General features: G+C 40.2%; 1 protein-coding gene across 5 annotated transcripts in view; it reads left to right on the plus strand.

Moving 5' to 3' along the window:
* Window positions 1–18,615, plus strand: part of BICC1 (BicC family RNA binding protein 1) — a 251,650-nt gene that overhangs the window by 171,839 nt on the left and 61,196 nt on the right. The window contains exon 1 of one of the 5 annotated variants that reach the window (XM_032491442.1): window positions 17,910–17,924. The exons of the other annotated variants lie outside the window; for them this stretch is intronic. The gene's annotated coding sequence lies outside the window, so the exon portion shown is untranslated. Of the gene's footprint in view, window positions 1–17,909; window positions 17,925–18,615 lie in introns of those variants that run through there. 5 annotated transcript variants of the gene reach the window in all.

The following is an 18,615-nucleotide window of genomic DNA, read 5'->3' on the forward strand; positions in this document are numbered from 1 at the left end:
GATATTCAATTGTATTATGACTTTAAATAGAAGTTTCTAAGCTGATGTCTCAAATTGCCACAGCAGTACACTTTGAAAGCTTCTGGGTTTTTTTTTCTAGATGAGATTATCACTTCACACCCAGGTAGCATACTTTATTTTTTGTGTGCATATTTTATTAGAAAGCTGTCTAGAAAAAACTTGAGAAAAATATGTTTAATCTTTTTCTTTAGAGAGAATTATGCTGTGTCTAGCTCCTCTGGAGAATTTTAAGAATTTCCTGACACCAGGAAGCATCCTTGTGAATAACTGTTGTATCACAGTGGTGTTTTCAAGAGTCATTCATCTCTGCTGTGAGGTTACGTGTATGATTTTTTTAAAAATTATGTTCTAATAGTGTGTCTTATACAACTTTGGCTTGGTCCGCTTAAAGATTCATACTTCACTGTTACTACGTTGTTGATTGTTGAAATCAATATTCCTTAGTTTTTTGCCATCCCTTCTATTACTGCCCAGCTTACTGGAGAACTAGCCATCAGATCGAGAACTGTAACTCCCTCTTCTTTTTTTTTGTATTTATGTATTTTTAAATTGAAGTATAGTCATTTTACAATGTTGTGTAACACCCTTCTTAACTGGTCAGTATTACATAGAGGTGAGGTAGACCCCTAAGTACTCTGGGATGCATGAAGTTAATGTCAAGTAAGCCATATGAATAACATAGTTATGTCAATTCAGAAGGCATGTGTGCTGGATGGGGCTTGGTCATGGTTTTATAGACCATTTTCTCCTTGTAGGAAGGTGGCTCAGAGGGCATTCCGGTGGTGGGTATGATGAGGGAAAGTCAGAAGGGCACACAGCATCTTTATGGAATGACACGCAGGCTGATTAGGCTGGAATGCAGGGTTCATGGAATACTGTAGTTTGAGATAGGCCTAAAATAAGGTGGCTTGGAACTAAACTAACTTTACAGTATCTGTTTTTTTAAGAAGATTCAATCTCCAGGTCTCTAAGTATGAGTCTGGCTATCAGCCTTCCGTGGGCTGATGTAAGACCACAGGGCCAGTGCAACTGAAGCTGTAAAATGGCACACGGATGCTGCCAGCCAATTAGGATCTGGTCCTCCCCTCTTCTCTCCTGAATTTTCATTTCTCTGATGCCACTTGATTTCACCATTTGGGCAAATTTTCTGATATTTTGATGGTGATTTTCAGATAAGCTTAAAGAAAAAGATGAAATTAGCTGAATTTATTTTAAAATACCAACAGAAATTAAACAAGGAGACAGCAGCTGTAAAAACATACACCAGACTTGTCAGTTACGGTCTTACCGTGCCAGCGTCGGTGCGGGCTCACACCGTGTGCTGTGGTTTCCATGACTACTGCTGGGCAGCAGGTCCCCCAGGTTGGTAAGCTCTAGCTTCAGAGTTTTTCATGGAAAGGAAATTTAAGACTTTTCAAAGACTGAAGTCAATACTTCTTTCTTTTTTTTTTTTCTTTTAGCAGATGGGTTATACATTTTTAAAAAAAGAAAAATGGTCACCACAGTTTTGATTTCCAAGTTATAAGTGAAGCCAGACTTGAAGGCAGTATTTCAAGGGCTTTGAAATTCTGGCATCTAAATGGTTTCTCCTATATCGTCCCCATGACAACAAAACTCAGTGCAGGTATTGAGTGTCATCTTTGCTGTAAAATATTCATGCCATGAAATTGCCTTTAGGTCTTCATGCTACTTAATAAGCTAAGGCAGGAGAATTTAGCTTGTTTACGGTGTTATATGGACAAATATTTCAAAATCTTTTTTGTTTTATGAGCTTAATAAAATTAGAATTATAAATGAACTGCTAAGAATTGAGTGATACACTGTATTATAGTCTTAATGTTTTGTTTACTTAAAAACAAACATTATTTCAGTTGCCAGTTGGAAAAAATACTGTTTTATGATTGAAAATTTTAAATTCCTTAAGCACAGAAGAAGATTGTTGTTTTAATAATGCTGATTTTTGTAGTGTAATAAAGTCTCTCAGTATTCTCGAATACACCCTCTCCCCAATTCTGCCAAACAAAAACTTTATTTCCCGGTTAACACCTGATCAAGCCATACATTCATTGAAAGATGTAATTTAAAATAGTTTTCAGTGTTTTAGTTCAGTGGCCATTTTAATGTGTGCTTTTTGAAGCTTTGTAAAGGATTTAAACTGTTACCCAGGTATAATGAATGGGGTGCTTTTAAGGAATAAGCTGTTTATTCCTTAACCAGAAACACTTGAATTTTAAATCTTGTATTTGTTTATTGTTAAATATTCTGTTTTATTTTATTGACCATTGAGGAGAAAGCATAAAATCTTAAATTCCATGATGAACTTTCCATGATTTGACATCTTTATTCTTATCTTGGGTAAGAAACCATTTGCTGATCCCATTTGTCAAATCCAGATGTCTCTGTGTGGTGTTCAGTACAGTGTCCACTTCTAGACCACAATTCCAGGAGAAGGATGCAAGAAGTCATGGCAAAGACATTGGGAGGTGGTGAGCAGGGGTAGCTATATAAGCTCTGAACCACGGAAGGGAAATTAATTACAGCAAATGGACAGGATGTCTGGTCTGGAAGAAATGAGAAAATTTGACTAATTTTGAGAGATCTTACAAGTGCATTTTTACTTGGTGTATTTCCACAGATTCAGTCAGGCCTTAAATTAGATTTTTCTTCTTGTCTCCTGTTATGACTTTATTCTGATACATCCACATTCTTGATTAAATGTTGCAACATACCACTTCCCTCACTTTGACCACATGGTAACTCTGATTTTCCAATGACTCTTCATCACTTTAAATTTTAGCCACAGGATTTGGTTGTTCATGAGGTGTTCTCTGCAGCGTTATATCTTTCATAGTGGAAACCAGTGGCTGACAGTGTGGGCACTGGAGCCTGACTACCTGGGTTTGGATCCTGGCCCTGCCAGTGACTGGCTCTGTGACCTTGGGCAAGTTACTAATGTCTGTTGTCACAGTATCTTCATCTGTGAAATAGGAATAGTAATGGTACCTGCTTCTTAGGATTATAAAGGAATTGAAATAGCAGAGTTGTCTAATATGTCGGTTTTCTACCACTGCTGTAACATATTACCACAGCCTTACTGACTTAAAATAACACACATTTATTATCTTACGGTTTTGTAGGTCGCAATTCCCACACAGGTCTCACTGGGTCACAGTCAAGGTGTCAGTAGGACTATGTTCCTTTCTGCAGGCTCTAGGGGAGAATTCATTTTCTTGCCTTTTCTGGTTCCAACAGGCTGCCCACCTTTCTTGGCTTGGGGGTGCCCCATTCGTCCACCCTCAAAGCCTTTTCTTCTGTAGTCACATCTCCCTCTGACTCTCCTCTTCTGCCTCCCTCTTCTCTTTTTAAGGACCCTTGTGGTTACATAGAACCCAATTATGTAATTCAGGAAAATCTCCCTACTTTTAATATCAGCTGATTAGCAACCTTAATTCCATCTGCAACCTTAAATATCCTTTGCCATGTAACCTAACATATTCACAAGATCCAGGGAGTTAACATGTGGAAATCTTGGGGGACTGTTCTGTCCCTTTTGACCTCATGCTGGTGTTACAGGGTAGATGTGTTTATATTTTCGTATAGTTCTTCTCTGTTTTGGAGCAGATATGTTACCACAGGCAGAGAGAGGAGTCAGAGAGAGAAGTGGGAAGAATTATTTGCTGATGCTGGTTTTTTGCACCCACATAGACTAGGGATAATTTCTCTGTCATACTTTCGTAGCCATCCAAATTGGCCTTCCCCTTTGGTTAGTGCCTCTGAAAGTTTGCTAGTAGCAGTTAAGAAGATATGAACAACATTTAATCCGTTTATCCTTGAGAGGTTGTTTTTCTAGTGAAATTTTTTTTTATCCATAAAATATGACCTAACTACATCAACTATTATGATTTAGAGTGGGCAAAGACTCAAAACAATGAAATAAAATGTATTAACATTGGCGAGGTGGCTCACAGGTTACAAATGTTTTCATAAAGATTATTTTATGAAGCCTGTCAGGATTTTTGAGAAGTAAAGCAGCCCAAATCTTTTAGACAGCAGAGTCATCTCTAGAGATTTGCTTGCTCATTGCTTCTGCTGAGGAGGACGGGGCAAGAAAAACACCTGCTTCTAACTTAATTAAAATTTGGCCTAAGTGGGATCCGTGGGAAGAGGGAAAAATGAATGCGTAGGTGACTTTTCACGTGTGCCGCCGAGGAAACTGAGGCAAACGTGACGGCTGCCTGGGTTTGTGCCTGTGTTTCTCCGTCCGTGTGGTTCTCTGTTCCTTGATGTGACTCAGTTTGCAGGGGTGGGACAGGGGAGTGGAATTCTTTTCCTTTCCTAAACCAGGCCAGGAATATATGAAGGCATTGTTCTAGTGCAGCGTACAGTTACCAGCACACTCAGTGATCACATGTAATAAAAAGGAGGTGGAGGGAAAAATCTGTTCTGAGTTCACAGAACTCATGAAAGAAAAAATTTGAAGTCAGCTGATATGTCAACAGCAGCGAAATAATTCATTTTCTTCAAATAGTGAATGCCAATAACAATAGCCGTGATTCTGGCAGCGGAATAGTGCTTGCGAGGGCGACTTTCAGCCCTTGGCTCTCTCCTTTGCCTCCGTTTCCAAAGGACATTCTCCCTAACAACAGAACCGAATGATTTATCCTTGCTCATGTAGCAGCCGAGGTCCATGGGACCACACAGTGTGGTTGGGGGGCCAGGTCTGTCTTCCTAGGGCTATAATTGCAAAGGAAGTACTCTTTTTACAAAAAAGAGAAATACAAAGTGATATATTAGTTACTAAATCCTTTTGGGATGCAACGGAGATTAGCTTTGGGGTGCCAGAGTAAATTACATTAAATAAAGTCATGAGCCTTTTACTACTGTCTTCATTGGCCCTGAAGCTTGTGAGGTCAGTGAAGTGAATGAGGCAGCCTTCCCTTAATGTCCACCTTGCTTGTGTCTCTGTATCAAAAATGTTGAAAGATACGGGAATGAACTTTATGTTGACTAATTATTTATAAGTAAATAAATAATTTATGTAACAAGTTGATGTAAGTCTCCACAACTTTTTTCATTTTTAGAAGGTATAGATTTTAAGTAACATAAACATTAATGTGCTTTCCCTAAAAATAGGCATTTGAAAGCTGCTTATAGCTTTTCATTTGCTTTTAAATATAAAAGTAATAATAGTTGTAGCGCTGTTGCTTTTTTGATCAGGGGTTGGCAAACCACATTCCACAGACCACATCTGCCGTGTTGCCTGTTTTTGTAAATAAAGTTTTATTAGAATGCAGCCACATTCATCATTTACATATTGTCTCTGCTTACTTTCCTGCTACAGAGGCAGAGTTGGGTAGTTGAAATAGAGACCTGATGTCCTGCAAAGCCAAAGATGTTTACTGTCTGGCCCTTTACAGAAAAAAAATATTGTCAACTCTTAGATAGGTAAGGTATATCGCACCACACTAGGTGATGTGGGTTCAAAAATTATTTAAGGCTGAGTCTCTAATAACTTACAATATAATTAGAGAAGAGACATCCTCAAGTTGAAGTGATAACACAAGTCAAATTTAAATTCATTTATTCATTCACTCAAATTGAGTGACTTTTGAGTGTCTCCTGTGTGGATCTAGAAGTAAGCCGTGAAGACGAAGTTTCTGTCTTCATGGAGCTCACAGCCTTGTAGAGCAGGCAGATGATAAAGAAATGAACATACAGTGTAATGGCTGGTATGTGCTTTTATTTTTATATGTATTGAGATGCAATCCTGGGGCCCACCAACGATGTTGTTTGTTTTCAGCAAAAAGAAAATAGTTAGTTTTCCTCAAGGTCTTAATCTCCAGTGAGATTCAGATTTTTAAAAAAGGGAAGAGAGGGAGAATGAAAACATCTCAAACCAATAATTCTTTCTCTGCGCTTTTGCACGTGGTTCAAAATTATATTTATACATTGATAAAAAGTGGCAAAGACGGTGTACATGTTTTGGTGTGGTAGAAGAATATTTGATCAGGCAACAGGAAACCTGTGTATTAGTCCCTGTTAAGTCACTTTTTGGCCGAGTGGCCTTTAAAGGTTCTTAATGTCTCTGCAACATGTAGGCGGTTGTGTCCTGTCAGTGCCTCTCAAAGTTGAATGTGTATCAGAATCATCTGGAAGGACTGTTAAAACCCAGATTGCTGCCCTGTCCCCTGAGTTTCTGATTTAGTGGGTCTGTTGTGGGGCCTGAGAATTTTCATGTCTCACGAGGTCCCAGGTGAGGCCAACTCTGCTGCTGGCCTGGGAACCACCCTGAGAGAATCACCACCCTGCGTGATTGTGGGGGGCCCTCTCAGTCCCGCGATTGTTTTAAACTCCCTGAGAAAAGCTTTGTAGCTCTTAGGACCAGACTAGAAGATCCCACTAATGGTTTGACCAAGGTGACTACTTAATATTCAGGACTGTTTACTGAGGAAAAGCTTCCAAAGAAGTGAGAATTATAAAACACTTTCCCGTGGTCACATGGATTGATATGCATTTATTACGTTTTCTATGGCTTCTTTAGGAAAATTAATGGACAGTAAATTCTGAGGGTGGAAGCCATGATTGTTCATGATTTTCTCCTCTTTGTATCCCAAGCCCACGGTTTGCAGTACGTGCTCAATACTAATATGTTTAATGGACCTACACTTAGAGAAAGATGGACTGCATCATAAGGTCCTCTTCCTGAGTGCTGTTGGTTTCCTGTAAAATTCCACTTAGAATTAAGGAGCATTAATTTCATTGGATGCCAGAAGTCTAAAATGTATTCTGTGTTTGCAAACTGTAGTGTTGTTATTTCTATAGAAATTAACCTCAAACCTTCAGTGATACTCAGTCTCTCCCCTTTTGAATGTACAGCAGAAGAAACAGGCAGATACAAAACAACCAGCATATTAAAGTAAATGAAAGTTCTCCACACTTTTCATTATATATGATAGCAACCACTTACTTAGTTCAGTGTAACTGAAGACATTTCAGTTAGGACTTTTGCAGAGCATCCCCCAAAGCTGTAACGTTAGTAGGGTGGGTTTTTTCTCTAAAAAGTAAATATTTATTTCAATCTCTGTTTATAAAACTGCTACTGTGGGACTACGAAGATAAAATTTCGACCATCAAGAGACTTTCAGACCCTTAATTGGATAAGGCAAGGATTGCACATTGAAATGTCTAAGAAGCTGGGCACCCAATACTGAAACTTCGGATTTTTGTGATTTTTTTTTTAATGTTGGCTCCAGTTAAAAATAAAACATAAAGTGAATCAACAAAACGTAGTTCACCAGCTGAATTCCAACCTGAGGCCTTCCGTTTGTAATACCCAAATACGGATCGTGCAGACATAGTATTTGGCGTGCCTCAACGAGTTGGGGGGTGAGACCAGATACAGATGCAGAGATTAGAAAAGGCTGTTTAGAGAAGGTGGTATTTGACATGGACTTTGAAAGATGAGTAAAGGTTCAAAATCTAGAACAGTGTCAGGATAGTGCATGAGGAAACAGCAGGAGAGAATGTGGGGACGTGCTTAAGGGAGGTGGATGGAGCAAGCGTTTAGGGCATCGTGAGCAGTTTATTCCCAATAGCGGGACAACCAGCATCGTCGCTACTGAGGGCAAAGCCTGATAGAAGCAGTTGGGACTCTCCTGCGTGGGGGCCCTACTGGCCGGTGGGAAGGCTTGATGCTCAGTTAGGCAACTCGAATCACCAGTCACGGCCAAGTGCTGCTTACCTGGATTGTATTTATGCCCTGCTTTATTGATTCCAGTGCCACGGGACATACATGTACAGCACCCGGGGAGAAAAGAAACGCTACCATTTAAACTAAGATGCGGTCCTTTCTGGTCATTTGGAATTATTATTTTAAGTTTCTAAGAGCTCTTTTAGAAATGTTTGGACACAAATGTGAAAATATGAACCTTTGTGTCCCAGTTTGCACAGTAATGGAACTGTGCCATCCATGACCAGCACAGGACCAAGGGCTGCGGGAGCTGTCAGTTGAAGGTGCATCACAACTTCACTGGTGTTGAAATATACATCTTAAAATCAGTGAAATACAATAAGTAAGATTTCTACTTGCTGGATATTATGTTTCTGCCCATAAACTGGATTGAGTGGAAGATTTTTGAAACTAAACAGCTAGATCATAACTAACATTACCGTCCAACTGTTATCACTTCCAAGTGAAAAGTTTTTTTTTTAAGAAAGACCTAAGTTTTAGAAATCTGAAGGGCACCTGCTTTTTAATTGGAATCAGTCTTTACTCTTTTGAAGCCACAAATATTTTCTTGCGGGAAGGGTTCTCACTGAACACAGCTGATTCCCATTTCATGTTTGTGTTCTTTTTTGGAAAAGTCTTTTGCTTCCCACATTTTTCTCTTTCTAAAAAGAAATGTTAAGAGTTTATGAAGTTGATGCACAACCCTGGAGAATCAACTATTAATCACAAGCTGATAGAAGAGGTTTGCAATGGAAGATGGACACACCCAAATCAATAGCAGCGGGGGGGGAGCAGGGCTGCTGGTTTCCAGGAACTGTTCTTAATTCAGAAAGTGCCATGGGCTCAGAATGATTATAGTTGTTTTTCTCATCTCTGGTAATTTTTTTTTAAATCATCCATTCCTGTAACTTATCTAAAATACCCCTTTAAAATTCTACACTATGAAGTGATTCTAACATAAATGGTACAGTTGCTAAAATACTGATCTTAACTGTTTCCTAGTGTCTCTACTGTGATTTTGACTGGTGTCAGCTTAAACATCTCAGTTTTGAAATGTTACTGGTAAATGTTTGTAATATATAGATGTCAAAAAAAAAAAAAAAACTGTGTCAACCATAGATGTCCTTAAAATTTAACTAAGTCTTTTATTAATAGTATCTGAGATATGTTTTGTGTTTATGAAGGAACATGCCTAGTAGGAACTAGTTCATCTTTTTCTGTGTGTGTGTGTGTTTGTGTTACAGTTTTGGGATACAATACTTACCAGTTAAGATGCAAAATATTTCACTACTGGAGCAAACAGATCAGTATTGGTGGAGAAAAACAGGAACTAATACAACCCCAAATATAACCGGGGCTTACTGTCACTCAGAATGCATACTCTGCTTATATTTTATTTTTATTTTTTTGCTTATATTTTAATTTTCCTTTATTGAACTATAAATGCTTCAAATTTTGTTTCTAAGAGGCAATGAAAGTTGATTTATTTTTAAAGTGCCTGTAACATTTATCCATTTACGTGTATCTTTGGAACCAAAAATTCATAGGCTCAGTGTTTTTAGGTGATCTAATTCACTTGGGAATTGAGACTGTGCTTTTTTTTTCTCCCCCCTGGAAAATCAAGTTAAAGAGAAGGTGTTAAAATGGCAAGTCTCCCTGACTGTTATAAACTTCTCTGCGGTGTACTTCGCTGTGATCTAGCATGAGCCTTTGGACTTGTGCAGTGTTGCTTATTCTGAGACCTAGAATCGAATGCTGTGTGCGTTTTTTCTTTTATACCGTTTCAGGTAAGGAGGGAAAATGCGCCCCCACCCCAAATCCAAAAACCAAAACCTAGTTTGGTGTAATAGTAGTTCTGAATCTGAGATATTTCTCAATTGTTTTAAAAACTCTGAAATGTTTTACCGGAGGCATGGTTGGCCCACTGGCGCTTGGGTTATTGTTGAGTTGTTGCCTGAAACATATAAACCAGCTTTTGTTATCATCATTGTATTGATGGCATTTTCAATGGACGGTTATACAATTCTCTGATCTCAGAAGTGCTCAGGGGCAGAGTTTGAATATCTCAGTAGATGGACCTGATTCTGTCTCACACAAGTGCAGAGACTTCTTAACTGTCCCAGTGTCCCTCTGAGGCCGATTCCACCCTGAAGGCCTTTGGACCCTGGGGTGGCAGCAGTTGAACCAGGACTCAACAAGGGTGATGGAAGAGCTCTTTTCCTCCAACACTATTATCTTCCTTGGCCGCTGACCACTTTCTGTCTCATGTCTCTTCCTCCTGAGTCTTCCTCTGATACTCAGATCCTCCACTGGATATTTTAGAGACGCTGTTGATTGAGGAATTAGTTTTGATTATTTTCAAGAGCACATCTGCTCTGTGTATTAGGAGACATTTTCAAAAATAGTATGGGCATAGTTTTGTCAGCCTTGGGGATATGTAGCATTTACTTGATCATGCACTGTCGTTCATGGCTACAAAGAACAGAAACCTCAGTCAGCAGTAGTTTCCAAAAGCAGAAGCTGTGTTTTTCCTTGCATCACAAGAGATCTGGAGGCCAGCAGCCTAGGGCCAGTTCCACTGATGGATAATGTTTGAGGCCAGGCTCCAGGTGCTTGCATTCTCTCAGTTACATGCTGATCTTCATGCTTGTCGTCTGTGGTCACAGGATGGTAGCCGCATCGCTAAGCCATCAGGAGGAAGTGGGGAGGAAGAAGGCCTGTGTGATATTCCATCCCTCCTTCCTCTAATGATGGAAATTTAGACTGCCTCTGCTGGTCTCCCACCAGCCCAGAGGCTCAGAGTTACCTGATTTTTTTGTTTTCCTGTTTGATTTTACCTTTCAGGTGTAGATCTTTGATCCATCTGGAATGTGTTTTTGTATATGATGTGAGGTAGGGATCCAAATTTATTTCCATAAAAGGATTCAATTTTCTTAGCACCAGTTTTTAGGAAATCTAGGCTTCCCCACTGATTTGTGATGCCATTTCTCTTGATAACTAAGTTGATGTACATAGACATACAGACACACACTCTCTCTCTTCCTCCCTCCCTGATATTTTTCTGGAATTTGTTCTTTTTGTCTCTTAGATGTCATAACATGTCTTAGTAAATCATAGGCAAAGACTGTTTTTTCTAGTCCTGTCCTGTCCTTCCTGTCCTTTTTGTTTTCTATTTTATCCTAAGATTTTCTTTTCCTTTTTTCTCTTTTTTGCTTTCCCCATCTTAAAATTGACATTGTGGTGGAGGTGGTGTCTCTGCATTCTCATTATGTGGTAGAGCTTATCAATTTTTGTGTTTCTATTTCACTGATCACCAATTTAAAAAGCAAGTTTGAGGTATTAGGTACACAAGAAGACTAGATTCAACAATAACCCCTGTAAAAACAGCAATATGAAAATCATACTATGCTGGCTACCACAGAAGTTCGTGGTTTGGTTTGATTTTCTTTGTTTCTTTACTGCCAGATGGAACAAAGTGTTCACCTAAAACTATAACATTTGGCCCTGAACAGTGTGGCCTTTTTTCACTCTTGTACCCTCCTCATCCCTCTTATCTGGCTAAAACGGAGTGTACTGGGAATTTAGAGTGAATAACTTTGAGAGGAAGTGCTTATTTTCTTGTATTCCAAGTAGAAAATGACATTTTGGATTCTGTTGAATAGTACTTGAAAGACTCTGAATAAATCTAGCAAATTCCATCAGCCAACTGGAGAGTCCTGAGGTTGGAAACATGAAGGTCTACAAAAACCAGTCACAGGGGATTAAGGCACCTTTGGTCACAAGTTGTTTTAAAAAAACAACAGCAGCAGCAAACTCTGCAGCTGTTGTAAAGTGGGCGTTTCCTCTTGGAGAGAGGTGCAGTCTCTTGGAATTCTATTTGGATTTCTTTCTAACCTGCCAGAGGTTGGCAGCCTCTGCTCAGCTGATATCCCACACTGCAGGGAGCAGAAGGAACGTCTCATCTATGTCTGGAGTGTGTGGTCTAGGGGGAGCCCAGGGACACCTTAGGCGTGGCTGGGAATTTTTCCTTCTGTGGCCGTCTGTACTGTACTGGCTTTAGGGAATAATGAGTGTGTGTGTGTGTGTGTGTGTGTGTGTGTGTGTGTGTGTAATTGTGTAAGACTCTCCTTGAACTATAAGGAATTTTTTACCTTCCAAATAACCAAGAGAAAAAAAGAGGAAGCCTGAAAAGGGACTTTGGATGTGAAAATGCTCTTCTTGTAGCAGACCAAAATTGCAAGCGGGTACCCTGCAGACCTGAGGCTTATTGCTGCCATACCAGACGAATTACAGTATGTATTGTAGCCATTGTATTTTAGGTTACATCTGCTTTCTCTTAAAGTTCCTTGGTAAACCGAAACTGTCAGTGAGTAGAAGCCTGACTCTGAACATTTGGAAAAGCAACCATGTCCAGATCACAAGACTTTCCTTTTGTTTTTGTTTTCATGGAGGAATTGTTCTGGGTTTGGTGACAGTTTATTTAAACCAAGTTCGAATATAGGGAGCTAAACAGCCTTATTTTACCCTTATAAACTTTGGTTTGTTTGATTCCTTTTTTTAAAAAAAAAAAACCTGCCAGGGCACACATTTTAGTGTCTGCTCTGCTTTCTGTCCCCAGCACTGCTGTCTCGCCCTTGGTCGTCTTGGGGAAAGAGGCAGATGACAGCATTTGTCCTCTGATTGTTCTCCGCCTTACAGCCTCCGCGCCCAAAGCCAGAGGGGCTGTTGAGCTAAAAACTGAGAAAAGCGGGTCCCTTGGTGGGCAGCTGAGACTCTTCATGTGACTTTGGTTTACATTTGGTCGGTTCACATTACAGTCCATTTGGTGAATTCTTTCTTGGGCTCTGGCAACTCCGCACCACTTCCCAGGTTTCAGTGGGGGTTTTTCAGCTACCTTCCTGGATTATTTATACATTTTTTTCTTTTTAATTTTTGTTTTCCCTTGGGTGTATTAAATGACAGCATGGAAGGGGGATTCTGATTGGGTTTTGGGGAAATCTTGGCAACAGCGGTGGAGTCTAGAGTAGACCCGGCCGCACCCACATCTGGAACAGCCCGGGACTCTGCTGGTGGCACTGCCCGTGGCGTGGTGATGGTCACCTCTCTGTTCTGCTCTCTCGGCCGTGAGGTGACCTCGCTTGCCCCGTAGGTGCTCATGGGCCCTCTGTCTGGTTTTGCCCACCTCTCCTTTCTCCATTTTCCTCTCGATTTGTTCCCCCCACATTTCTTTATGCCATTACTTCTTCTCACCCTTCAGATGTCACACCTCTGCGTGTTCCATTTTCACTAGTGTCTTGAAGTTTTGCGTCTTTTCCTTTGGAAAAAAATTCCTTTTTCCACATGTGACCCATTCTAGCATCGTCAGGATGGAGGCCTTTTTTCAATTCCCTTTCACATCTTTAGAAATCAGTAGCTTTTCTCACTCAAAGACCAGTTGGAAAGGCTTCTTTTTGCTTTTCTGCTTTTTTGCTGTTCCTCAGTGGACTCGGTTGCTTCTTCCTTAGAAACCACAGCATTCTGGGTGAAATGAAACTCACTGTTTTGAGATTGTGTGTGTGTGGGTAGAAGAGCAGCATATTGAGTCTCTAGTCTCTGCCTCCCATAGTTGTTTTTTTTTTTTTAACATTTTATTGATTTTACCCTGTTTCTATATTTAGGACAAGTTTACTGAGTTTGCCTCTGGTTCTCTTTCTAGCAGGACACCCAGGAGCCCTGTTTGTTTGCTTCTTCTTACCGTAAACGTTCTCCGGGTAGACACACCTCTTTCCATAGAGGTTCTTGGTCATCGGAACTCTTTAGCACCTATTAGGGTTTTTGCTAGAAGGTTCTCCATGGTAATAATGACATATTAAGTTAGCAGCTAATTCCTTTGTGAGGAAAGGCAGGAGTTGAATAAACAGAGTGATATTTGTACAAGTATATCTGATTTGACACTTTGGCAACATTGAGATACCTTTTTAAATGGGTTCATCTCACAAAGAAAAGAAATAACTTTCTATCCTTTGTGTGCTGCACTGTGCAAACCATGCTATCAAAACTTACCTGTCTGAAACTCAGGGACCTAATAGATCCAGATAACGTGAATTTATTAGACTTTGGTAGTGAAGAATCCTTGTATGGTATTTGCAAAGAATTTCCCTAGGTGCTAACATTAAAATTTTCAATTTATTTTCTTGGTGCTTTAATTTCTTATTTGCTGTGACAAGAAAACTCTTATTATGCATAGAAATAGCCATATGTAATTAAAATGCACAATGCTGAACATAATTCATGTGTATAATCAGATACCTCACTTTAGAATAGACAAGGGGTGCATGTAAGATAATACCAGTTCTCTGCCTGGCATGAAACCAGCCGCCTCGTTGGACGTTAACACTACCGGCATATTGTCTTCTGTGGATTTATATTTGCTCAAGAATGTGTGGACATTTCTCATCTGTGAAATACAGATTTCAGTAAGTTCTTTGAAATCATAGCACATTCTCTGTAGGAGGAGTTTTTGGCTTTACCAATTCATTTTCCAACTATTGCATTTCTGTGTCTACTGGAGAATGCATGCCTAACTGAGATGTAGGAGGTGAAAATCTCACCAGATACCAAAGTGCCTCTGTGTGGGCATTGCTTTTTGTGTGAAAGACACAAAAATAAATGTCAGAGAGTCCACTGCCAGCGTGTAGCTCAGGATCATGAGTGGATATTCAGGATCTCTGACTTAGGGTTCCGTCGCTTCAGGAAGTGTTGTCTGGAAAGAGGGGCAGGAAGGGCACAGGCCTTTTCCTAACTGCGCACCTGGGTAGCTCGCGTCCGGCCCCGTCGTTCTCAGGCGCTCTGAGTTAGAGAGTAAAGGAGGTAGGCAGGACTGGACCAAGAGAAGACGTTCATCAAAGATGATCTGTATGTTTAGGTTGCTCATGGGTAAAGTGTGTTAGAACCCGAGACGCTACACATACTGATGCAGTCTGTCCTTAGGCCTGAAACCTCCAGCTCACATCAGCTGTGAGCAACTGGCCTGCTCATCAAAGGCTTCCCTTTTTGCTGTCGCAGCAAGAGGTTTGACGTTCTTGGAAGCTGGCGACGCTGAGAAGCTGCGCAGCCTGTCTCAGAGACAGCCTTAGAAATCGTGCTTGCTTTTCAGAGCGGTTCTGGAGAAGACAAGACGTACTGACGTGCATTTGCATTATGTTTTCTCTGTCTTAAAAAATTATACATCTAGATTCTTAGTCACCCAGTGGATTATTAGGCCTTTGGGAGCCAAACCTGGGACCAGAGCCATCATATTAAAAAAATTTTTTTCTTGGCTGGGAAAATACATTGCATATTTTCTACAACCAGTCCATAAAAACCCTTCTAGAATGCACCCTGTTCATAAGTTTGTAGTCCACAATGTGCGTTGAGCATGTGCTGTGTGTACCCGGAGACACTGAATTACGTGGGAGCCCTCACTGTAGGTGCCTAAAGATTGCTGGGTGGTTTCTCCCCCTCCTCCCGAACCAAATGAACACTTCACTGAATTCTGCTGAGTAAAAAGGGAATTTGTGGTAGATCCTGGTGGAGGCAATTCTGTTGCTGTCATGAGTGTGATACTCAGTAACAAGCAGTTACTGGCACACAGTTATCTCTTTTTTTCTCCCCTCCCCCATGGGGGCTGTGACTGGAAAAAAAAAACAAAAACAAAAAACAACAACAAAACCAGCCCATTATTCTTCCGATCTCCCATTTGGTAAAGACAAAGTTACTTCTAGTAACCAAACTGTTGGACTAGATAATTCCATTTCAGCCCTTTAGACCATTACCAAAAGCTGTCAAGCATCAGAAATATTTCCCCAGCCACTTCTCACCATCTGTAGGTCCAAGATAATGAAACAAATGGGACTAACTTTTATTATTTCTTACTTGTAAAAAATTTCTGTTGCTCTTGGGACTAAAAACTATTAAGTTCTGTAAAGTGTGATCAGAAAAAAGAAACTGGAATTAAAATAAAAACTGAGCATTTGTTCCAATGAGGGTTTTTTTTTTTTTTTTAAGCTGGCCTCTTGCTGAAAGCTCAATTTAGATTCCATGGACAATACCTTTAGGCATTAAAATAGAAGTCTAAACATATTCCAGTATAAACAAAAACAACCAAAAAATGTAAAACCTAAAGTCTTTGTAAACTGTTCTAGAGAAAAAAATCAGATTGCTCTCTGGGAAGTAGGCATTTTAAGCCCTTTTCTGGCACGTGGAAAGGATTAATTGGTAGGAACAGCTCCGCATGCTCACGGTTCGTATTTGGGTAGTGCCAAGGAACTTTCTTCCCCGACTTACAAGTCAAAGTAGGGGAGGGATGAAAACGGCTGAATTGCTCTTTCATTGTTAAGACAGTACTTTCCGTTATTCTTTTTCTTTGTTGTAAAAGAAACTCCTTGTTCACCTTCTGTTTTGTGAAACCTAAAAATACAGTTAGACTAAGAAGAAGGACAGAAAGGTGAGGAAGTTTCACTTCTGAGGGAATTGTGGTCGTTTGAAACATGGCATCGCGTTAGCTGTTTTCCATAAACACATTTTAAGCTGACACGTTCTTAGCTCTGTTTTTGGTTTTAATAGTAAGTCCACTGTGAATTCACACATTGTGGGAAGAGCCAGTGGTGCTAAAAGGAGCCTGGCTGTTTGTTGCCAGGTCTGAGAATGGGGTTGGTTTTCTCACGGAACCCTTATTCCACCAAGGGTGCTCAGTTACTGTAAATTACACTCCTGCAGCAGATTGGTGAGTCCCCAACTGACAGTTTCCACTACTTTCCAGCTTCTTAATGCATCTGTGCCTGATAGTTTTGCTTCTTGTTAAGCCGAAGAACTCATACATTATGAATCTTCCACAGAGAAGCTCACGTGCACCTTCTAGGTGCAATCTCACTCACCACAATAAATACGTCACCACCAAACACTGGAGAATACGTTTCCTAAGTCACTTATTTGAACTAAAACTGAATGCAGAGAAATTTCTCTTAGCCAAGAAATGCTTTTTGGAATCTATTGTAATGGGATTTAAACTGTCTTTGTTAATGGCCTTGGGATTATTTGCTTTAGGGTTAAAGGATAATTTTCCCCTCAAATGGAAAATCCTGACTCTCATACAGATATAAATTGAACACATGTTAGAGATTTTATTTATCTCATTATTAGTGAGAGAGCCAGACAGATGTTATAACCTTGCAAAGGAGAAGCACGCACTTTCATGGAATAAAGGAACGTCAGGATGAATTTACAAATGAATCTGAAGCGGGCTTTTTATCTAAAGGGAAGGGGGAAGGAAGTCAAGTGATTCACCAGGGGACAGAATTTACTTGCATGTGTGAGACAACACTTATTCTGCTTTGCTCTCAATTACCTAAAATTTAAGGAGTTATAAATAGTTCAAAGGCACTGCAAAGCTAGCGTCAGAGAACCTGGGAGGATGCGCCCTGAAGGACGTGCGGTTCTCCGCGGGAGACACCCCGCAGTCTCGGGTGCTTATCGTTGGCTCACATTAGTTGTGAGGGACACGGATGAACATTCGATGGTGCCAGAGGAACCAGTTGAGCCATAACATACACAGCCTCCCTGTGTTTTTTCCTGAAAGGTCACAGGTTATTATAATTCCTTTACAGACAAAGGAACATCTTCATTCACTGTCATCAAGGATGTAAAGTTCATTCGTTAGGGGTATGATTTAAGATTCTGTAAGGTAAGACACTAAGAATTTATAAACAGAATGATGAGTTTGTGTGAAACTAGATGATGCTGAGAAAACCTCTCCTTTGCGAGGTTATAACATCTATCTGGTTCTCTCACTAATAATGAGATAAATAAAACTCTTTAACGTGTGTTCAATTCCTATCTGTATGAGAGTCAGGGTTGTCCATTCCAGGAGAAAAGTATCCTTTAACTCTAAAACAAATAATTCCAAGGCCATTAATAAAGACATTTAAAATCCCATTACAGTAGATTCCAAAAAGCATGAATGGAGGTCACTCCCTCTGTACCAGCTGTCTGTAGAAGGAGAAGGATGGGGCTGGGAAGAAAGTTGATTCCTTTCTCATTGGAAAACGAGATGTACAAGTCCTTGAGGAGAAGGCAGTGACGAGGTTTTAAATCTACAAGAGAGAAACACTGAAAAATGAGTCAGTGAAGGACTTTAAGCTCCATGGAGCCTAATCCAGTTTCCCTTTGAAGGAACTGGCAGAGATACCTGTCCATATAGCATTTTAGGGATGGCTTATTGTGATTTCCCTTGTACGTTAATTAGTTCCATCTGTCTCTCTTTATTTTGATAAAATCACTTAGAAAAATGTAGACATGTTTGTGTGCTTAAATACTATAAAACAGCAGGAAAGGGTGTTGTGCCCCTGTAGATAAGGGTTGTCGAGAATAATTGACTAACAAATGGTCCAGGCTGCTGATTCCTTGATTCTGTTTACGAAAAATAAATAAATGAATAAATAACTGAAGGCCGTGACTTGGGCTCCTCTCCTGGAGACCGCAGAGCCGGCACTGGCGTGGGAATCCGATTGCTGGACTGTGTCACCATCCTCCAGGAGTGCGGAGTTAAGTGCCTATATAATCCTTTCCATCAGCAGATTTTAAGAACTGATGGGTTTTGAAGTTCACATCAGCCACTGAGAAAAGCAACCATTTCCATGATGATTTTTATAGGGAAAAAGTTCTTATGAAATATTTCCATCAGGAAAGAACTGGGAGTCTCCAGCCAGATGCAGATACGTCCAGTTGTAGAAGTCAGCTTTGTTTGGTAGGTGTGAGTCCAGGTTTCTATCTGAATCCTTTTTCAAGTGTCTGTTGTCAGCTTGGCACTGCTTCCCCCACGTGTCACTGTTGTTGATTTACATCGGAAA

Source organism: Camelus ferus, chromosome 11 (assembly GCF_009834535.1).
Source record: "Camelus ferus isolate YT-003-E chromosome 11, BCGSAC_Cfer_1.0, whole genome shotgun sequence".
NCBI lineage: Eukaryota > Metazoa > Chordata > Mammalia > Artiodactyla > Camelidae > Camelus > Camelus ferus.